The sequence below is a fragment of the Pholcus phalangioides genome, unplaced genomic scaffold, assembly GCF_987345545.1.
Source record: "Pholcus phalangioides strain wild (caught in Gottingen) unplaced genomic scaffold, Ppha-v1.0 ptg000017l_1, whole genome shotgun sequence".
In the NCBI taxonomy this organism is placed as follows: domain Eukaryota; kingdom Metazoa; phylum Arthropoda; class Arachnida; order Araneae; family Pholcidae; genus Pholcus; species Pholcus phalangioides.
This window is the reverse complement of record NW_028301610.1, coordinates 14210813-14234095: the sequence shown is the minus strand read 5'-3', so window position 1 is coordinate 14234095 and position 23283 is coordinate 14210813. Positions and strand designations below refer to the sequence as shown.

The 23283-nt window shown below is 35.4% G+C and overlaps 1 protein-coding gene and 1 long non-coding RNA gene across 4 annotated transcripts in view; one reads left to right on the top strand and one right to left on the bottom strand.

Annotated features, from left to right (window-relative positions):
* Positions 1 to 1941: 1941 nt before the first annotated feature.
* Positions 1942 to 13241, bottom strand: LOC149072422 (uncharacterized). Its single transcript, XR_016194413.1, has 2 exons — positions 13058 to 13241; positions 1942 to 3832 (listed from the first exon to the last, which is right to left on the bottom strand). It is a non-coding gene; the product is annotated as an uncharacterized LOC149072422 (long non-coding RNA).
* A 617-nt stretch (positions 13242 to 13858) lies between these two features.
* Positions 13859 to 23283, top strand: part of LOC149072421 (zinc finger homeobox protein 4-like) — a 270194-nt gene continuing 260769 nt past the window's right edge. For 2 of the 3 annotated variants that reach the window (XM_089246749.1, XM_089246745.1), the window contains exon 1: positions 13859 to 13915. The gene's annotated coding sequence lies outside the window, so the exon portion shown is untranslated. Of the gene's footprint in view, positions 13916 to 21914; positions 21984 to 23283 lie in introns of those variants that run through there. The other variant, XM_089246746.1, reaches the window with a different exon arrangement.

Genomic DNA, 23283 nt, shown 5'->3' with positions numbered 1-23283 from the left:
AACCGGCATTTTTCATGTAGAAAGAAGTAATTCTGAATCATCATTTGGAAAGAACTAATTCTCGAATCCTACATTATCTAGACTGAATTCTGCAATTCTACATTTTCATATATAATTTCTGAATTTCCATTAATTTAGAATTGTTTTTTTTAATAAACTTTAAAATATTTCATCAATTCTGAACTTTCGTCGTATATTCCTTGAGAATTATTTCTTTCCTTTATATTTCGAATTTTCATTTTAATTCTAAAAATATATTTCTCATCAACTCTAAATTTTCACGTAGTTGCTGAAATTTTTTTTCATTTTTAATTCATCGATTTTCATCAGTTCTCAATTTTTCTCATTATATATAAGACCTAATTTTAATTGGTTTTGGAATTCGTTTTCTTCCGACAATTAAAAATTTTCTTCAGTTTGAAACTTTTTTTTTATTAATTTACATTTGTGTTATAATTTTTTTTGTCAATTTTTTAGCATTCCAGTCTGTTTTGTAATAAAGTATAAATTTTTGGATGCGTGATCCCCCCCCCCCTCCCATAGAATCGGAGCCAAGGAAGAATGAAATTACGTATTCAGATGTCTCTGAATAGCTCCCCACTATTATTTTTGCATCGGAGAGAATATCCAACGAATGTAGAGAAACAGGGCCGCCCTTACCAGACCCTACGTCTGGTTATTTCTAAATTAAACGGCATTTAAGAAACAATGATGTATTTGACACCCACACATAAGAATGACATTGTTATTTCCGAAAAAAAAGACCTGCGTCTGGTAAGGGCGGCCCCGATTCTCTACATTCGTTTGATAGAACTTTCAACTAAGTATAAAACAATTTATCATAAGAGATCGTTAAAAGAAAATTCTCACATCCGAGACTTTCACTATGACACTATGTTGTGTAAATTTTATCATCTTGCACGTCGTAATAATTCCAAAGGTGATCATGATTCTCTGTAAGTGCAAGAAGTAACGGATTTTTAATGTTAATTGCTAAACTGAGACCATCTTTTATAGCTTCGAGCTCACTTTTTAAAAGCCTTGATAATAATGAAAATCCGTGATCAGATGGTAGCGATGCGGATACGCATGTCCCAGTCGCACGTGCTTCTACACTAATTTCACTTGATGTGCTCATAGCCGTGAAGTTTCTATTTCGCTTAATCCTCGATGAAGAAGTGAAAAAGAGAGTCTCTAAAATAAGCAGAAGTTAGAACAATGGAACTTTGGGAACATATTTGAAGTAGAAAACACGAGATAATAGAGCGACGTGAAAATGGTTCACCGGAGCGTTTTTGAGGCAGGTGATAATACCTGAGGGCAATATCCCGTCGTTAAGGGATTATCAGTGAAATACTAGTTATTTTTTAACTTTTTTTTTTTTTAAAAAAAAAACGTGATATGCATAACGCACTCTTTTTTCGCCATCAGAATCACGTTAAGGACTTAAAATAATGAGAAGTCATTACTAGAATATACGTGCTGCTATATTCAATAACGTTTCAAATTATCTCTTTCACAGAGCCGTGATCGCTCAGGTATCATAAAAGTTGGTAAATTATTTTTTTTTTTTGGGTAAAATTACCCATTTCCTTCTGTGTTTTGCAATCCTGACAAATTCGTCGTTGTCAGTATAACTTCAATAGCGATTTTGATTCGACAAAACGCATGACGAGTGCATTGTTCAAACAAGAGAAACTCACAACAGGAGCTGTTCGTGTCACGCGTATTCGACAAAAACGAGTACGCCATTTTTTCGGTAATCTCGAAAAAAAAAACAATTCGTAGAAAATACTAAATATGTAAGAGAAATATCTTTTGACTGATTTTTTTTAGAGGGGGGGGGGGGGGGAAGTTTCAAAATCATGACTATTCACGATGTGCACATTTATGCAAAAATACACTGTTTCAAACATCTACAATAAAAAAAAAAGGCTCAAATATATGACATGTTTTTATTCTATATTAATATTGAACACATAAAAACTATTACTTAATTTTGCAACTGCAATAATGTATAATAATTACAGATAAGTTACATACAATCAACCCCATTTGCTCACAAATAAGGTGTTAAGCGAGATGACTCGCTCCGATGGATATATATATATATCTATTTCACAATAAGATTTTCATTTCTTTTTGTATCCTGTGTATATAATATGGCAAGTGTAAGATAACAGATGAGATGGCATGGGGGGGGGGGGCTCAATTGCTTTTAAGACATATCTTCATCCTAATATGTGTACATTCATCCGTCTTAACTATACCCTGAAACTTTTATCCAACTCTCAATCCCATCTCGTCTGTAATCACCACAAAATTTGTTAATCGTGACAGTACCCAATTGTCCGGGAAAAATATGTTGTAAAACTTTTGCAACTTTTTTTTTTTTTTTTGACAAAATAAAGTGTTCCAGACTCTGCCACGAAGCTGGGCTGGAAGAGATCTCGGCAACGGGATAAGTCCAGTTGCAAAGTTCTGGCATTCATTCATTCAGATAAGTTACATATAGGTACTTAAACATGGTTGTACAGAGACACAAACTCTCTATTAGATTACAATATTCCATAAGTGACAAGGAAGACCTTAATCCGAATCATTAGGCTAGATCAGGGTCATAACAAGAATGGGGAAACCAAGAACAAATGGAACACCTCACAAATGATGTACATTTATTTTGCATAACTTTCTCATTTAAGAGGGCCCTGAGAAGACATGCTACACCCGAGCTAGATTAAGACCATAAGTCGCCAAGCAGATGTTAGAACTCCCAATGCTACCGAAATATTGCACATGTAAATGGGTCCTGATATTCTGTGATGCCCGATGAAGGTATGTCAAACATGCTTCAAAAGTATCATGTTACCCGATGAAAGGTAGAATATCTTACCACCAGATTAAAGATATATTGTTTTATAAAGTAAAACTTTTCTGAAATGGTCACTCGTCGTTCTTCAGCCAACCCTTCCGAGAGGGGTGGTCCCCCTTAACTTTTTCCGTGATATGTCAGAAAAATCTTCCGGGTCTTTCTCATAGAGCTAAACAAAACCTATATATATATATCATTGAAGAGATTAATAGATTAACAGAGATGAATAAATAGGTATACAGGGTTTTACTCTGGACAAGAAAACATTTTCACTTATAAAGGTAGTGGCGTTTCAGAAACATTATTCAGGACTGTTTCTCTCAAAACCATGCTTGGCTCTCAAGAAATTTGACTGGCAACTAAATATTTTTTAAATATTTTTTTGATTTGTCAAGTCTTACAATACAATAATTTTACAGGGCTATCGGCTACTATAATTTGTAAAGCTCTCACAATCAGTTGATTTTCTAGCAGATCACTGATAGCCTTTAAGTTGTTTTGAAGAACCCTGCTATAGTACAAATATGTCTCAAGATTCGTTTTTGCTATTTTTTAACAAGAATGGTCAATGAGCAACTATCACAATCAACTAAGATGAGTTCTTGAGAGTTTGATTCATCTTCAGAAAGAATAAACACACCCCCACAGCGACATTTCCTTTCATAAACTCCTAATTCTCTATTATGTATCATATCACACAGTAAAACTTCATCATGAACTGGTAAAAATTGGGTATCAGTGCACTTAAGTTTGGCATCATACACTTTTCTTGATACATCATTTCCTAATATCCTCCATGCCTCTTCAATCTTCTGAAACTTATCTCTATCACCAGCAGTCTTGTCTGGATGATACAGAAGAAGCAACTGATGGTAACACTTCTTTATTTCTTCTCTAGATGCAGATGTGGATAATCCCAAAGCCTCGTACAGGTTGCCCATCAGAACATTTTATGGAATGCTATGAAGATGAGAAAGTTTTGAGACACAAAAAACTTTACAACAGGACAATACACAAGTAGTGAAAACGTATTAAACAAATTAAACATATAAATGAAATTTGCAGTGTAATATATTAAATAATACCTGCTATCCTAATTGGACACAAGAGATCAAAATTAATACTTTTTAAGGAGCTATGGGGAAATGTGAAGAAAATTACCCCTTTTTTTGGTTTTAATAACATAATTGCTATTTCTCAGCGCAATAAACTTGATCTCATAAAATTGAAGTTTCTTAGCTCCATTTGTTATTTAAAAGCCATCAGTTATGTGAAAGGGTTTGGTTCATTTATGTGTAGTAAAAACAGTCAAACTCTGTCATTACCTCAGTTTTAACACCAATAACCGGTGGTCCCAGCAGACTGCTATAGAGAACAATCTAATGATAATTTTCTCAGCAGTTCTGTTTCCGTGTTTATTGTGTTTTTCCAAGAAATTATCAGAACCTATAGAAAAACTCATGAAATGTCTGCCTGCTTTTTTTTTATTAACAGCTATGGTGGTAAAACCAGGATTTGTTGTAATATATAAATTGCTAATTTTACATGCACACACAAAGTACATTATGAAAATGAATAATTTCTCAAAAAAGTGTGGATCTATATAAATATATAGTCTATAGGCCTATATATTTCTTTTTCATTTTAGTATCCACAGTAAGCTAGAAGTATTTCTTCAGGGATCACAATAACTAACTCTGTGCAATCGATCTTGCATGTCAGTGTTGAAAAGCTTGTCTCATCTTTGCAAAAAATTGATTTCTGAGACATTTTCTAGAGTTCTGCTTCTCTGAATATGAAAATTATCTCCAAAGTGGTGGTGGCAGCTTTGTTTATTTCTGCATAAATTTATATATAAGGATGGAATACCCACTCCACAGTAGCATCTGATAACATATTACATGCTAGTAATCTCAACCTCGGTTGTAATGACAAAATCTTGATCATTGATAATTTCTGTCACCCCTTCCCCCGCCCATTTTCTGCACAAGAGGGCTATACAAAATTGAGTTCCCTTCAACATTGTTATAACCAAGCTTGAGTGTATTGGGCCTATAATACTGGTAAATAACACAGTAAAACCAAAATTATGGGCCCCTGGGTAAATGATCCACCTGCCCATACAAAACTCAGGTTAAGGTTATTACAGAAATCACTATTTGAAAGTCAACGATTCATTCCCTGTAGAGAGAAAAAAGAAACTTTTCAGAATCAAAAAAAAAAATTTCCTACAGCCAAGATCAGTGGTGTCTGAGGAAGAGATGTTGTGAGCATGGACTCGAGCACCCCTGGAATTCAAGGGCGTAGCGAGGGGGGAGGGACTTGGGGGTCTGGTTCCCCCCCCCCCCCGAACGAAATTTCTGGCTACGCCCCTGCTGGAATTACTTTATTGCTTGAAGTAAGTAGGGTTGCTACTGGTTTTTTTATCCCAACTTTTACTAACAATTGAGATTTCCTGTTTTAAGTGTTTTCTTACATTTTTTAAGTTTTTTCTAGAAATTTGTACACAAGATCCACTCTACTTCGGAAATGATAATTTCCTACATCACAGAAAAAATAGGCCTACATATAGTCAGCCCAATATAACAAACTCTGATTGAATGAATTGCTTCATCTAATTGTTTAGAAATTGCTGTGCATACATTTGTGTTGATTTCAACCCGATACAACGATTTCTCTTGATTTAATGAATAAAAATTGTGGTTTTAGCCGATTTGTTGAATCGGGGTTTGACTATATATACTGCCCTCCTAAGCCTAAAAGGAATCTCAATTTTTTTTTCATTTTTACGTTTTTCCAGCTTAGTAATGTTGGTAAGTTACCTGACATTATTCCTAAGCATGGAGGTCATACCTTATTTAGAAATAGCAAAAAAAAAACGCATAAGAAATAAGTCGTATTTCAAAAAACGGTTAAAATCCTAAGGAAATCGACAATATTTCAGTTTCCTTAGTTTTTTGAGACACTGCTTTTAGGCGTAAGATGGCAATATAAGCCTACAGTGGAACTTGGCAAACGTGAATTGTGAAAACAACCATTCGCGCATATTTGTAACATCATGAAATTGTAATAGGCTCATGGCCTCACAATAAAATTCTGTATCTGCCTGTCTGTATTTACTGTTATCAGCTCATTAGGCGTAATTATACAGCAGAGTCTTAATAATTCGAGTTGGAGTCTTGGAAGTTTGAGGTTCCGAATAATCAGAGATGCTGGAACTTTCTGAAATTTCTTCCCCCAAACTGTTTTTTGATAGGAATGAGTTGTGTAATTTTCTCTTTTTTTTTCATACAAATAGTTTTCGTTTGAAGAGGTCTTGATCCTTAGACTAGGGTCTTCGGTGGGCTCCCAAGCAAGAATTTTTCACAGGCTTCTGTATAGTGTAGAAGAAAAAAATATTAATTATATCCATACTAGGCTTCCGGGGATTATATACTATGTGAATAATATATTTTCCAAATAGCGCATGCTCAAGGAACATCTCCGTTATACGAGGACTCCTTCACTGTGATACTACACTGCTGGAAGAGGCTTCTTCACGGAATACAGTGAAACCTCGATGTAACAATACTCTGTGAACCAAGAAGAAATATTGTTGTCGAGCAGCAGCTCTCAACTGGGGCTCCACAGCCACTCAAGGATAATAAAATAAATCAATAAAATTGATAAAAAAAAAAAAAAAAAAAAGACCTAAAGGGTACCGCCATATAAATAATATACTAAAAAGGCCACAGAAATTATACACTGAAAAAGACTCTGTGAGTTAGAAAAGGTTGGGAACCGGCGTTGTAAAGGGATTTATCGTTATATCGAGTATCATTGTATAGCAAGGTTTCACTGTATCATACCCTCTGGTGATTAAAAGCATTCCTCACTTCCAAAGAAACATTTTTATAAAAAATATTTCAGGATGAACAAACTTTCAAATGGAACCAAAATGCTCATTTGATAAATTGAGGAAAATCGTTAAAAAGGTGTCAAGATGATCATAAATATTTGCTCGAGCACTTTTAAAACAAGTTCATTAAATTGAGGAAAATCATATCTGAGTTTGACTGAATTTGTTTTTACTCTCTGGTTTCACTTTTTCATTCAGCAATCTTTAATTTAAAAAAAAAATGGTCGTAAACAAATTAATACTAGTTCTAAAATTGCACACCTGTACACTATAATAGTAAGATAAGAATATCGGCCTATAACTTTTAAAGCAAAATAATTAAAAATGGGGGAGAGTGGGCTAATGCTGAACACTTAAGCAAAATCTATAATTACTCAATTATTTGTAATAGTTCATTAACAAATTGACTGTAGGTAGATACTGTTTCATTACCTACTAAAAAACTACAAAACATCTGACTATAGTTAAAATTATCATAAAAATATGTTTTTTATTTGTAAGAGCTTACACTGTTCGGAATTGCCCCAAGGTCCAAGGCATTACCGAACAGGATCAGCTAAGTAAGAAATGTAGGATAAATTACGTAGTTTTTTATTAAATTAATTAAATGACATAATCAACTGTTCCTGTGAAAATATACAACTAAGGTGAACATAAAGCTAGTAATTATTTTTAATCAATATGAATACTTTTATTGTTCTAAAAATTTAAGTAGCATTCGTATCTATGTTCTTAAAAAATTACAAAAGTAAACATCAGCAGCAGAGTTGAAACTTGCTTAACCTAATGCTGCATACCAAAAATGCTGGATAAAATTTTCTGCAGTCTCCGCACCAACGCACTCCGAGTGCATCAACCAGAACACAAATGATACCTGAACCAGAGTTCTTTGTTCCTACCGAAATTCACCACACATAAGACAATTGTTGTTTGCATTAGACTCCTCTCTTGAAGTACCAGGAAGCTCCATGAAGGTCGTTAGATCAACGTCATCTAATACGTTGTCATTACATAATGTTTTATCAATATTATCTTCCAATGATGATTAGAAAGACATGTTTCTTCTGCACTTTTTTCCCTAAAGTCGTATTGGAGGTTTGATTTTGGATAGTTTTTCTTGGGTTTTCATTTCTTCTGGTTTGGTCTTGTTAATCTTTGAATTAATCTTCCTTAATTTGCTTTTTCCTTTTATTCTGAGATTCTCACCCGGCTTTTGTCCATCATTTCCTTAATCTTTTCCTGTAGTTCTTTTACTTTGAGTCTTAATTCTTTTTCTTTAGATGCATCTTCAAGGGATTTTTTATTTGGTGTCCATGTGAAAACCACTAAATGTTGCTGTCTTGAACCAGGTTTTACCACTTTTAAGTTAGGAGTGGAAGAAATTTGTTTAAATGACATCATTCCAGAAGCAGATGGTGTAGAAATTTCCACATCAATAGAATTGATCCAACTACAGGTTTTTAATTAAGTGCATTTACACTTGAGCTTTCCTCTTCAATCAAAATATCATCATATGTTAAAGTCCAGTCTTCTCCTTCTTAGATACTATCTTCTATGGTTGGTAACAGGGGATTCATAAAAGGGTTAAGAAGACCTGATATAAGTAATCTATATTTTAGCGATAATAGAACAGTAATATGTATTTATTCACAAAATTTCCCATAACAGAACATTAAGGACAATACTGAACACCAGCGGGGTGGTTGACCCCAAACGACAACTCGTGGCAATTACTGAATTTTTGTCCACAGCAACCAAACTTTCTTCCTACTTAATAAATAGCTAAAGAAACATAGAACCTCATGATACCAAGCAAACTACTCTAAAAACGTAAACACACTTTACTTATCTCTTATCGAAATCAGCACCAATTTACTAAGAAAAGTTCTGAAAAAACTGTTTCTCACACCACTCACAATATATATACTTACAATATCCAACACACCTAGAAAAGCACTCACCCACTCAATGAGTTTATGGTGAACCTCGCCAGGCTGCAACACTAATCAGACCCCTCTAGATTTAAACAGTGCCCAAGAACAACAGTGTTCGGAATTGTGTGAATACTAAAGAGATGTTGAATGATGATTCTGGGATCTAGATATATTTTGAATGAGGCTTACAAAATAGTCAATTCATGATATTTTAAATACTGTTACTCATTATCTGTCTAAATCCGGGATTGACAAATTGTATCTAGTCACCAGCTAAATTTTTTAAGAGAAAAGCATGATTTTTTTTTTTCTCAAGAAAAAAAAGTGTTCTAAATAGTTTTTTTTCAATTTTTCTGAGATTTAATGACCCATTATTGTATTGGAAGTCGCTGAAATGACAGAAAATTTTGTGTCACCCTTAGAATCCAATTTAGCAGCCACATGTGGAAAAATTTAGGGGCCAAAACTGATTTTCTTATCACTATGGTGATCTGGTGCCGGGAATTTGTCAAGACCTGGTCAAAGTTTACACATGGCTCTTGAACACTGAATGCTTTAGTGTAGGTCGATCATTCATTCATGTAGGTCGATGAGGTTAGTTGGAGGGGTGAAACTAAAGATAACTTGAAGTTTTTCCCTGGCCACTGCTCCTTAACCATGACAATGAGTAAAATTAGCAATTGTCTATGGAGCCTAGACCGAAGTACAGTATAAATGGTAAATAAAGCTTTCAGAAGAACCAGAAAAAGATAATCATGCTCCAACTAATATTCGAGCCCATAGCTTTTGCAGCCAAGTGTTAGAAATCGGAAAAGAACGGCTATCAGACTGGGTTTTAATAGTTTAACCCCAATACATTATTAGGAATACAATATATTTTGCTATTAAAAATCATGAATATCATCAAGAAAAAGTTTTATTGACTCTCGTTCTGGGTTCTGGAGATATTACCATTTTAAGTGTTAAAAAAGTGCTTTACAAGCAGTAGGCCTATTACTGAACAATTATGAAGCCGTGTATGACGTGAAAATACACAATTCAGAATGATATCAACCTGCTGAACACTAATATCATCATGAAATGGATTTATTGGCTTTTGTTTTTTAGATATTACTCTGTTGACAGTTAAAAAGCTTTTAACGAACATTACTGTATAATGAAAAAAGTGGTAAAAACCATACAACACACTGTTATCAGAGAAAATTGTCAACCGTGATGCTGGCCAACTACTGTTGGACAATTGTAAGAGATGCTACTTAAGTGTAATGCAAAATGAAGTATGTGTCAGATGCCAATAAATAAACTATTATGTTGTAATACATTTGTGTTTATGTATTTTTGTGTTTCTTGTTTGTACTACATTAAGGCTCAATTACATTTGAGAGAGCTTACTAGATATTCTCTGGCGAGTAAAATTGTTGGTAAGCGGAATAGGACTGTTTTCCACCAGGGGTCTATGAGTATTGTTACAAAGCGAAGTGGTTTCAAGTAGTGCAGCAAGTTTCAATTACACACTACTGGTAAAATCACTCACTAGATGAGTGAGCAAGTCATTTTCTTCCCATTCCTCTTTTTTATTGTTGAGGTCTTTCTTTTTTATTGTAAGCCAAAACGAGATAAAAAAAAAGTAGCCACACCCATATTACACTTGGGAGATAAAACCGCTGGTGAGTAGCGAGAAATGTAGCCCACTCTTCAACTTCATTTGCACTAGCAGAGCGAGCGGCTAGTTTACTAGACAACATTATTACATAGTGACTTCAGCATTGTTTAGCAAGTAAAATGCAAGCATGTAGCTAGTAAACTTGCCCAATGTAATTGAATGGTGTACCTTTATGTATTGGTTTAAGGTTCTATATATTTGTGTTGTTTTTGCTGTATAGCTATTTATTTTGTTTTCGAAATATAGTTGAACCCGAATTTAACGACAGTATTTTGCAGAATTGTGGTGCTATATCGGATCACAGTTTAACACGTGTAATCCCTAGAAATGAAAGATTTGTTCGTTGAAAATTTTTGGTGCTAGTGGGATTGGTGCAAAATTGGGGCACTATAACTAGGTTCAACTGTATTAATGTATTGTTTTAATGCAGTGTGTTATTATAGGCCTATGTGCGATTTCAGAGAAAACCATAGCCAATCCAGTTTTTTTACGGTCAAATCCGTATTCAGCATATCAAGTTCAATAAAAATTACCATTTTTGTTTCAAAAACAGAAACTTTGTCGAAATTGGTTGTTCAGTGTTATCAGAGTAATGATAGCAAGCACAAATAATTAGAGGTCTTCCCAAAAAAAAGTGTTTTGAGTTTTCAATCACACCGAAAAAGTTGTGAATATTTATATTTAGTAAATAATACAACATACATATTTGGCATTGCATTCAATTTTATACTGTTGAAATTCTGTAATAAAACAATACAAAGGTCTTTTGATAATATTAAAAAATCAATAATAATCAATTATCTTGATTGTGGGGGTCATATAGATCAAGAAATCAATCAATTTTTACCGATATCCTAGGACCCCCAGGCAAGACTAGTCTACACAGACCTAGTGAATTTATAGTGTAAAAATAAAAGCAAAAAATATAAGAATCATCCCCTGAAGTGTACTTACAGGTGGGCTTTTGCAGCAAGTTCAGAAGAATGACAAATTTGAGGAATGAGTGGTCAAGAAAATTAGAATCGCAGCAAAAGTTTTATAGGTCACAGGTGGTAAACCACACAGCCTGTGTAGAGAGCGAACGATTAGGTTAGTGAGTAACCAAGAAAATATGCAAGCACGTGAGTGACAAGAAGAGTGACTTAGAGCAGTGTTTTTCAACCACTGGGCCGCGGCCTGGTACATTAGCCGTTTCATTTTTCTTCATTCATTTTCCGTTGGTCGTGTTTGACCGGGCCTTCAACTCACAAAAATTAATAAAACCAGGCCGTGGACTTGAAAAGGTTGAGAACCACTGACCTAGAGAGTGCGCACATATGTGGGCAACCCAAAATAGTGTGCATGCATGTGAAGGACAACAGTTACAAGCATGTCAGTGACCATACCAGTGTACAAGCATGTGAGCACCCAGAAGAATGGCCTGGAGTGTGATCGATCAGATCAGTGGGTGACTAAAAGAGTGTCTTAGAGAATGAAATCATAACAATGATTAAAAGCATGTGTTGGAGACAGGGTTTAAGCTAGGGTTGCATTTTTTGCAAAATGTGAAAGAAAATCTTAGAAGGCAAAAGTAGTAGTAGCCACTTTCGCAAAAATGTGTACAGGAGGCACGAAACGACTGGACATCCATCAATCATTAGCATTGCTGTATTTTCCTAAAGCTTTTCTCCCCATTTTTGATTTTTTGCAAAAGGAATTTTTTTTATATAGCTTAAAACCCTGGTTGGAGAGCGAGGGACCAAGTCAGCGAACGAACAAAAGAGTAATCTACAGCATGTGGATAATCAAAAGAGTGACTTAGACATCGACCAGACTACTGGTCGACCAAAAGAGGAACCCAGACAGTGTAAACATCAGACAAAATAGTGGCAAAGTCAGTGAATGACCAAAAACTTACTAAGAAAGTATTCAAGAATGAATGACAGGAAGAGCGACTTGGACACAGGCATATTTACAGGGGTGGGAATTAAGCGGACTATAGTCTAGGATAGTGAATTTGAAGCAGCGGTCAAAAAAATTGAAATAAAATGGGAGAAGGGCGGCAAAGCCATAAATCAGCCTCGACCCTTGTCAAGTCCACTTTTATGGGAGACCATGCAGTGTCGTCTTAAGGCGACACAACACTGTATGGTTCCACCTAGGCACGGCCGGGGGCCTCGGGTTCAGAGAGTACTCACGAAAATGAAATAGGAAAATTTTTGAAAGCAAGCATGTAAACTAACAAGCAGGCATTTCTAGCAGGTAAGGGCCTCCGAAAAATCACTTTGCTCGGGAGCTCACGATGCTTTTAAGATGGCCCCCACAAGGGTAGAGCTGACAGGGTTCTAGCCCTGGGGCCAAGGACAATTCTTATCATTGTTTTTTTCATGCTATAAGTTCAATATAGAAGGGCCCGTAGACCATCTGGCCTGAAGGCCCTGCTCCAGATCGTGCGGACCATGTGCTGGCCTACAATAAAACCTTGTAAAATGACCACCTAGCCATACTGACCAGTCAAGTCCATTAGGTAGTCAACTTGAATATTTACAAGAGGATAAAAAGCAACAATAAAGCGGATAATGCGTCTCAAACCAATTTAAAACTATAAATAAAATTAATATTTAATAAATAACTGAAATACTCGGTCAATATAAATGTAAACAAACAAGACCACGTGGAATAGTCCTACTAGATAAATAAATATTACTTACGGAGATTTTTAATAAAACTTTCTCACTAGATGGCAGCGCTGAAACAAATGAAATTCATTAAAAAACACAAAAAAAATATTTAAATACAAGAACTCATTAAAAATATTTCGATCGAATCCTCCCCTAATTTCTTAATTAACGTTCCCAGCTAATCGCCGCCATGACGCTTTTTTTTCCCTTTTACCCATAATCCATCGGGAGGGGGGTATTTTTTCCTCACATGATTCGGAGCGCGCATGCGTGTAAATCTCCCCGCAATTAATTTTGTGAATAATTAATTAGCACACACACACTCACTGGGAAAAATACGGCGTCTCGCGCTGGAAGTCGTTATTTTCGTGCGAGGTTCGAAGCCGTGAACAGCGCGCTTCAACATCAGCTGCTGATTCTTCTGAGAAAAAAAAAACTTTTTATTTCATTTATTTTTTAACAAAAATTTCAATTTTTTGGGGGGAAAAATCATGTGACAGCCGCGAGAGAATGATGATGGTTAATTAGAAAAATTAATTAATTAATAAACTTTGATATTTCTACAGTGGAAAAGAATAATTAGAACTTACTCTGTGTGTGTGTGTTTTGTGTGTGAAATATAATTCCGAATAATATTGGACAAACTGATGGTTGTTACATTAGCAACCTCCGAAGAGAGTGATGTCATGAAGAACCAACACGATGTCGGAACAACTAGCGGATAGATTTTTCCCTATCTCCTAACGGTGAGTGGTGCCCGAAAAATCCCTTTTTCTAGTGACGTCACGCTTCTTGTGAGCGGGTTACCCAAACAAACGTTTTTCATTGCTAATGGAACTTGTCAAAGTACTAACATCTACAGTTTTCCGGCTTCTTCCCGGATTAAAAGTGAGTTGAAAAATTCTTTTTCAATTAATTATGTAATCATTTAATAATTAATATATTGATACTCTATTTATAATTGAAATATACTCCGTTTTTTTTTTTAATATTAATGAAAACGTTAATTAATCTTCTGTGGTTCACCCCCATAAAAATGCATTGAATGAATGTAAATTGATGCTTTTTGTATATTTTCATTTGAAACAATACATAAACACAGCAATTTAATTAATTAGAGCAGATTTTTTAATTAGCTAAAATGGTAAATTAAGGGTAAAATATACAGTTTGACTTGATTAATGTTACCTACAGTTTTATACGGCTTTTTCTCGGATTAAAAGTAAGTTTAAAAATTATTTTTCCATTAATTATGTAATCATTTGATAATTATTACATTGATAATGTATTTATAAGTGAAATATATTCCGTTTTTTACTATTAATGAAAACGCTAATTAACCCTCTATGGTTCACCCCCATAAAAACATCTTGGGAAAAAAAATATATTTTACAAAAACTGATGTAAATTGGTGCTGTTAGCATATTCTTAATTAATAGGAACAATGCATCCACATCGCAATTTAATTAATTAGAGTGGATTTTCTAATTAGCTGAAATGTTTATTAAGGGTAAAATGTACAGTTTGCCTTGATTTTAATGTTATCTGCAAACAGAGATAAAATCTTGCTGAGCAGTATTCGTCCCGTATATACGGGATTCAAGCCCGTATGTAGGAGGGGGAAGGGTGCGTTGCATTGTATATTCATTAGTTATTGGGGGGGGGGGCGGCTCAGCTCCCTCACTAAATTTATTGGGGAACTGATTTAGTTTCAGCTCCCAGGTTCCTGAGCCTATGTTAGCTGTATTTTGTACTGTTCCGGGCCGTGAGTGATTCACTGTTGAATCCCATTGAATACACGGGATTTTTTTTTTATATTCCCATTTATTTCCCAATGGCTATGATACCTCGCTGCCCGGGTTTTCTTTATTTACTGAGAGGATTGAAAAAATGATAAACTATTATAAAGGCATATAAACCGTTATACATAATACTGGCAGCATCAAAGAAGAGGCAAACCATTGTAAAGGCATGTGCATGTCCGAAACGCATTTTGTTAGGGAAATACGACAACCGAAGTAAACATTCCGAAAGTGACTGTTGGGGTCCAAGAACCGTTGTTGCCGGACGGTTTTTCGCCCGTTACAGTCACAGCTAGTTTTATATATAAATGTGAAAGTATGTATGTTTTTTCTTTATAAAAATCTACAATTTTGGACCAATCAATTTTGGCTCTGCTCTGACGAACTTTTAAAGAAGCCTACGGTTCAATCCCGGTCCTGTTTGGTATATACGCAAAATTTGGCGACGATTGATCCAAAATTGTAGATTTTTATAAAGAAAAAACATACATACTTTCACATTTATATATAAAACTAGCTATAATACCCGGGGGCTGCCCAGGGCCGTCTTAAGAGCATCATGAGACCCCGGGCCAAGTGGTTTTTCCGAGGCCCTACCTTGTAAATTCTAGAAAACTTCAACCCAACCGGATCTCATTTTTGTGAGTGCTCTTTCCATGAGGCCCCCGGGCCGTGCCCGGGTGGGCCCACGCGTTAAGACGGCACTGGTGCTGCCTGGGTTTTCTTCAATGAGGCATTTTTGGATCACGTAATATCTCCTTTCTCTGAGGGACATACAAACCGTGTCTAAGTTAACCAATATGGTGCCTTCCTGCGCAACTCATGAAAAAACAAATCCAGATTTAAAGAACCGTAGAAATGAATATACAGGGTGTTTCAAAAATAATCATCCGATTTAAAAAATCATAACTATTTATCTTTTTATCCGTTTTGATCGAATAATGTATAGGTAGAGAGAGGGAAATCTCGAGTTTCACGCAGTTGCCGACAGATAAGCGCTAACGCTCTTCCTTCGGCCGCCACTTCAGTACTTGTCAAGATTGGCATTTCCCACAGTCAAAAACCGATTCGGGTGACTTCATCTTCCAGTAGGATGGGGAACCACCACACTGGAGCTTGGACGGTCGAGAATTTTTGAACAACGCATTCCTGAACGATGGATAGGCCGTACGGGACCTGACGATTCAGTTAAACATCACTGGCCTCCAAGACCGCCAGACCTTAAAGAGTGCGATTTCTTCTTGTGGGGGTTTATAAAAGATTACGTTTATGTGCCATCCCTTCAAGTTACATTAGAACTGAAGATACGCATAACAGCAGCAGTGTATGTAAACATGCTCTCAAAAGTTTGGGGCGAATTTGACTGCCGTATATATAGACATATGCCGTGCATCCAAAGGTGGACATATTGAGCACCTTTAATTTGGTTTGTGAAAAAAACTTTATGATTATAGCCATTTAATATAAAATTAATCTTAAGTGTCTATGTTCAATATTTTTCGTAATATACGCATTTCAAATCGGGTGATTCTTTTTGAAACACCCTGTATTTTTTCTTTTTTCAAGGGGTGCTAGGTATTTTTATCCCCCCCCCCCCCTGAAATTCAAGTTATCCATCTGCGTGTTACTGCTTTAAAAAAATGCTTAATTAAAGCTGTGGAATTTCTTCGATGTACTTTACGGACCCATAATTGATTTTAAAACAGCTGAAACTATATGAATTTAATACAGTTGAACATTAAAAGACAATACGGAGACATTAATTTTCATGTTTGAGAAGATATAAATAAAAAGTTGAAATCAATCTTATTGCATGGATATCCAACTAAAAAGTAGGTCCGGCCAATTATTTTAAATTTAATTTTCTGGACTTCGTATTTCTAGAATTATTGATGTGGCGGAAAACCTCACTAAATTTCCGCATTTCTACAGTAAAATCGGCAATTTTAACACTGAAGATTTCATTTCTATGAATATCATCCCTTGCCTCACCATCAAAGTGATGATGATTATGACGTTTATTCAAAAAGTCTCATTACTGGGAGGATTGAAAAAGTGGCAATCCATTATAAAGGCATAAACTATTATGCATATATACTGGCAGCATTGAAGAAGTGACAAACCATTGCAAAGGCATATACACGTCTGAAACACATTGCTAGGGAGCCACGGTAACCAAAATAAACGTTCCGAAAGTGATTGTTGAGGCCCAAAAACCGTTGCTGCCCGACAGTTTTTTGCCGCTTTTAAAGTAGACTATCGTTCAACTCGGGTCCCGTTTGGAATATATGCAAAATTTGGTGACGATAGATTTAAATCTAAAATTATAGATTTGTATAGAGAACACACACACAGAAAATCAATTTTATACATAGATCAGTCGTGAGTATAGGACCGAGCTTTCAACTCACAAAATGAAATCCACCGGGCACGGGCTTCGAAAGTTTGGGATACTCTGTGGGTTCTACTTTTTTTTCCATTCGTTTTCCGTTAGTCGTGTGTAGGACCGGGCCTTCTACTTACAAAAATAAATGAAACCGGGTGCGGGCTTCTAAAGGTTAAGAACTGAACCAATAAATCCGAGAATATGCATGTCAAAGATCAAAAGGAAAAAAAAGAATTAGAGAGTGAGGGGCCGTGAGTTACCTACAGAGTGTGAAAGCATGTCAGCAGGGGCAACTAGGGAGAATCAAGCGGGTCTGGTGCCCCGGGCTCTAGACTAGAGGGCGCAAAATGCACTCTTCAACTATCCTTCTAGCGATTTTGCGATCCGTTGTGAGGGAAATTTTGCATTAATGAACTGTTGCGTGAAAATTAATAAAATACTGTAGTTTGTATCGTTTCATGATTTCATTCTTGAATCATGTCATTAACACATTTTTCACTTGGCACATTTGTAGAAAAAATGAAGAAGCTCTTAGTAGAAGCAAAGCCTCGATAGACTAGTATATAGGTCATACATGCTTAACCCATAGCTATGATGATTATTCGCCTTGCGGACGGGGCTTAAGAAACGATTATTTTCGCGCAGGATATCGCGTCTGTGGCCGGGATCTTAGGTAGGCCACCCGGCCAGCATTTATCCAGAGCGCTTCACTTGTAAATTTAAAGTTCAAAAGCGTAGTAAAAATTATAAGACTGATCCTTGACCACAGGACTCGACTCCTGTCAGTCCCCTGCCCACTTCTCATCCCTTGGGAGCTAAGATCGTATTTGGGCAGGTGCGAAGGATGCAGCTACACTGGGCCAAAAGTCGAAAATGATATTGTTAAAAATATTTTTTTTCCTCCTATAATTAGCATTCTATGTTGTATGTATCGGTTTTCAGATCACTTAAGTGTCTTGCGAAACATTTACAAATTACTCAAGCGACCGGCGGCACAGTTACAGATCACTTCAGTGGCCTGCAGCAGGCCCGTCGTAAGAGCATCATGGGCCCCCGGACCAAGTGGTTTTTCTGAGGCCCTGTCTGGTAGATTCTAGAAAATTTTTATCAGATCTAATTTTTGTGAGTCCCCTTTTCTCTTGAGGCTCCCGGGCCGTGCCCGGATGGGCCCATGCGTTAAGACGGCACTGACCTGCAGCACAGTTACAGATCACTTCAGTGGCGTGCAGCACAGTTACAGATCACTTCAGTGGCGTGCAGCACAGTTACAGATCACTTCAGTGGCGTGCGGCACAGTTACAGATTACTTCAGTGGCCTGCAGCACAGCTGCAGATCACTCAAGCGGCCCGCGGTGCATTTCCCGAGCATTTGAGCCACCCGTAGCGCATTTCCGATCACTTCAGTGACTCGCGCACAGTTCCAGAGCGCTTAAGGGACCCGCGACACATTTAAAGATCCCTTAAGTGACTTGCGGCCCGGTTGCACATCACTCAAGCGGCGGGCGGCACATTTCCATATCACTTCAGTAACCGGCAGCACAGTTGTAGATCGCTCAAGCAGCCCGCGGCACGTTTTTAGATCATTTGAGTGACCCGCGCGCAGTTCCAGTTCACTTAAATGTCTCGCGGCACCAGTTTGAGAACGCTCAAGCATCCCGTGACACATTTACAGATCACTTAAGTGACCCTCGGCCCGGTTGCACATCACTCCAGCGGCCCGCGGCGCGCTTCCCGACCACTCAAGTTGCTCGCGACACGTTTTGATACAGATGGAGCGGGCCCGCACTTTCCAATCGAGAACCCTTGCCTTACAAAGTACTCATGGACCCCCGGGGGACCACAGGTTGAAATACACTGCCCTTTTCAATATCATATCAGGATTTGTAAAATTACAGTTTTTTGAATCATACATAACCGCGCTTGTCTTTTTTTTTAAATCACAAATTTCTCAAATTTCAAGTCACAAATTACAAGTAAAAAAACTACGTAAATATTTGTCCAGTCCCGTCTAGAAAATCCCTACCACCGAATGATTTTTCCCTTTTTTATTGGTTATTTAGGGAAAAAAAAAGGAAATCGGAGTTGTGTGTGGCCAATCCAGTCAGTCAGTCAGTCAGCTGTGAAGGGCGCGTATTGATTTTTATGTGTGTATGTGCGGAGGGGCATCGAAAACCATGTGTCACATTTTCATGGCGCGCACACAAGGCATTAATTTCGCAGAAAGGAGAATAAAATAATAAAATATATATAAAAAAAAAAATAGCGTTAATGGTTTTCGAAAGGGAGGAGGAATAGAAAAAAGTGATTCGATAGTTTTTATTTCCGAAACGACGCGGTTTAAAGAAAAATTAAATTGATTCTAATAATAACAGGCAGAGGCGAATCTATGTTTTTACCTCAATTCTATATTCAAGTCTAATTTTCTTGATTATTCGTTCCGGAAATTTTCGGATACATAGCCCCTTGCTAATTCTCACCTGATCCCGCTCTGCGTATCACTCGTTTCGTCTTTCACGTACTTGCACAATCTCTGATTCACTGTTTTAGTCACCGCTGAGAATTAATGAGAGGAAAAATAATCGCTGAAAATTGATGAAAGTTCAGGATTTATAAGGGAAATAATTTCCCCCCCCCGAATTGATCAGAATTTATGAAATAAATAGTTCCAGAATTTTGATGAAAATTCAGAATAAATGAGAGAAGAATCCCAGAATTGATAAAAATTCAGAGTTAATGGAAGAAATAATTCCAGAATGGATGAAAGAAATAATTCCAGAATGGATGAAAGAAATAATTCCAGAATGGATGAAAGAAATAATTTTTCAGAATAGATGAAAGAAATAATATTTTCCAGAATTTATGAAAATTCAGAATTAATGAAAGTAATATGCAACGTCAGAATTTGTGAAAGTAATATGCAATGTCAGAATTTGTGAAAGTAATATGCAATGTCAGAATTTGTGAAAGTAATATGCAATGTCAGAATTTGTGAAAGTAATATGCAATGTCAGAATTTATGAAAATTAAGAATTAACAAGAGAAATAATTCCAGAATTGATGAAAATTAAAAATTAATGTGAAAAAATTATTGCAGAATTGTGTGAAAGAAATAATTTCAGAACTAATGAAAAATATTATTGCATGATTGGTGAAAGAATAATTCCAGAATTGGTGAAAGAATAATTCCAGAATTGGTGAAAGAATAATTCCAGAATTGATAAAAGAAATAATTCCAGAATTGATAAGAGAAATAATTCCAGAATTGATAAAAGAAATAATTCCAGAATTGATAAAAGAAATAATTCCAGAATTGATAAAAGAAATAATTCCAGAATTGATAAAAGAAATAATTCCAGAATTGATAAACAATTTCAGAATTTGTGAAAGTAATATGCAATTTCAGAATTTGTGAAAGTAATATGCAATTTCAGAATTTGTGAAAGTAATATGCAATTTCAGAATTTGTGAAAGTAATATGCAATTTCAGAATTTGTGAAAGTAATATGCAATGTCAGAATTTATGAAAATTAAGAATTAACAAGAGAAATAATTCCAGAATTGATGAAAATTAAAAATTAATGTGAAAAAATTATTGCAGAATTGTGTGAAAGAAATAATTTCAGAACTAATGAAAAATATTATTGCATGATTGGTGAAAGAATAATTCCAGAATTGGTGAAAGAATAATTCCAGAATTGGTGAAAGAATAATTCCAGAATTGATAAAAGAAATAATTCCAGAATTGATAAGAGAAATAATTCCAGAATTGATAAAAGAAATAATTCCAGAATTGATAAAAGAAATAATTCCAGAATTGATAAAAGAAATAATTCCAGAATTGATAAAAGAAATAATTCCAGAATTGATAAACAATTTCAGAATTTGTGAAAGTAATATGCAATTTCAGAATTTGTGAAAGTAATATGCAATTTCAGAATTTGTGAAAGTAATATGCAATTTCAGAATTTGTGAAAGTAATATGCAATTTCAGAATTTGTGAAAGTAATATGCAATTTCAGAATTTGTGAAAGTAATATGCAATTTCAGAATTTGTGAAAGTAATATGCAATTTCAGAATTTGTGAAAGTAATATGCAATTTCAGAATTTGTGAAAGTAACATGCAGTTTCAGAATTTATAAAAATTAAGAATTAATAAGAGAAATAATTCCAGAATTGTGATGAAAGAAATAATTCCAGAATTAATGAAAGTAACATGTAATTTCAGAATTTATGGAAATTAAGATTCAATAAAAGAGACATAATTTCAGAATTGATGAAAATTCAGATACAAGAAATAATTTAAGAATATGTTAAATCCTCCAATATAATTTACTCGTGATAGTGGCGACCGCACCTGTCGCAGGTCCCCCCGAAAGGGCGGCTCTGAGTAGGACAAAGAAGTCTTGCGGGAACTATTTCTTCATGGGTCGTATTCCTCCGCGGGCCGAATCACCGCCGAACACAGCGCGGGAAGTGAAGAGCGCGGTGTTTTGAAGAAGAGCGGGCAAACGTGCTCTGTGTTGTGTGTGGCCTTTTCATTATTTGACACGCTCGTGTTGTTTTGATGGTGTTGTTGTTGTTGAAGCGCGGCGTTCAATTCCCTTGATCAGCCCACTTATCGTTATTATTATTATTTTTCTCAAGTTATTATTATTATTATTACGTTTTTTTCTTTTTGTTATCTTTCCCCGTTCTGATTTCGATTCGATATTGTGATTTTACGATGGTCGTAGATGGACAACAATAGTGGATAGAATTTTTTTGATGGTGAGTGTACTTTCTTTTTCGGTTTTCAGTGTTGATACGTTGATTGTTATTATCAGTATGGATGTTGATGAGATTAATAATGCTGGCATTATTGAGGGGGTCGGGTTGAAAGACTTGAGGGTCGTATTTCATGTATGTTAGCTTACGGGAATAATCTGATAATATTAATTAATTAGAAAATTTAGAAATTTAGGAAATAATTTTAGAATCGATGAATAGTCGGAAATGGTGAGTGAAATTTTGTTTTTGAATTGGTTGGAATTTTGAGTGATGAAAAAAATAATTTTAGAATCAACGAAAATTCAGAATTTGTGATAGAAATGATTTTTGAATTGGTGAAATTTCGAATTGATGAAAGAAATAATTTTAGAATTAGTCGAAATTCTAATGTGATGAAAGCAATATCTTTTAGAATTAATGGAAACTCAGAAGTGGTGAAATAATAATTTCCGAATTATTGGAAATTCAAAACTAATGAAAGAAATGGTTTCAGAATTGGTAAAACAAGTAATTTGCGAATAAGTGAAGATTCAAAACTGTTTTGGAATTAAGGATAACTCACAGAATTAGTGAAAGACATTATTTCCGAATTGCTGAGAATTTTGAGAGTGATGAAAAAAAAAAATGTCCAAATTAATAAAAATTCAGGTTCGAAACTGATAAAAGACATAATTTCAAAATTGATAAGAATTCAGAACCTGGAGAACGTGGAGAGAGAAATAATTTTATAATAATTTTTTTGGAATTGGGGAAATAATTTCCGAATTAGTGGAAATTCAAGACTGATGTAAGAAATGGCTTCAGAATTCATGAAGATTCAGGTATGGTGAGAAAGAAATAATTCACGAATTGGTGGAAATTCAGAATTAGTGAACAAAGTAACTTCAGTATTAATAAAAATTCCGAATTCATGAAACAAATAATATTTAAGAATTAGTAAAACTGATATTTTTTAACTGCATTAAAGAGCAATCTCTGGAGAGAAAATATCTGGTTTTGGTTTTAAAATCTTCGTTGTAAATTTTTTTTAAAGATTACAAACCGCTTCGTTTTATATTCACATTTCATTGCGGCCCACGGCCCTGAAAACCATTTACGTGGCCCTCGAGAAGTTCTCAAATCATGTGACCCGTGCTCTTGTAAAGTTTGAGCACTCCTGGTTCGCAGAGCTACAGCACCCACGTTTTAAATCTGAATAACAGAAACAAGAAACGTTTTTGTTACTGATGCATTTCTGGATTCGGCTGTGGAAGTAATTCCCAGAAAGTTTTCTCATGTAAAAGATACATTTTATGATTAA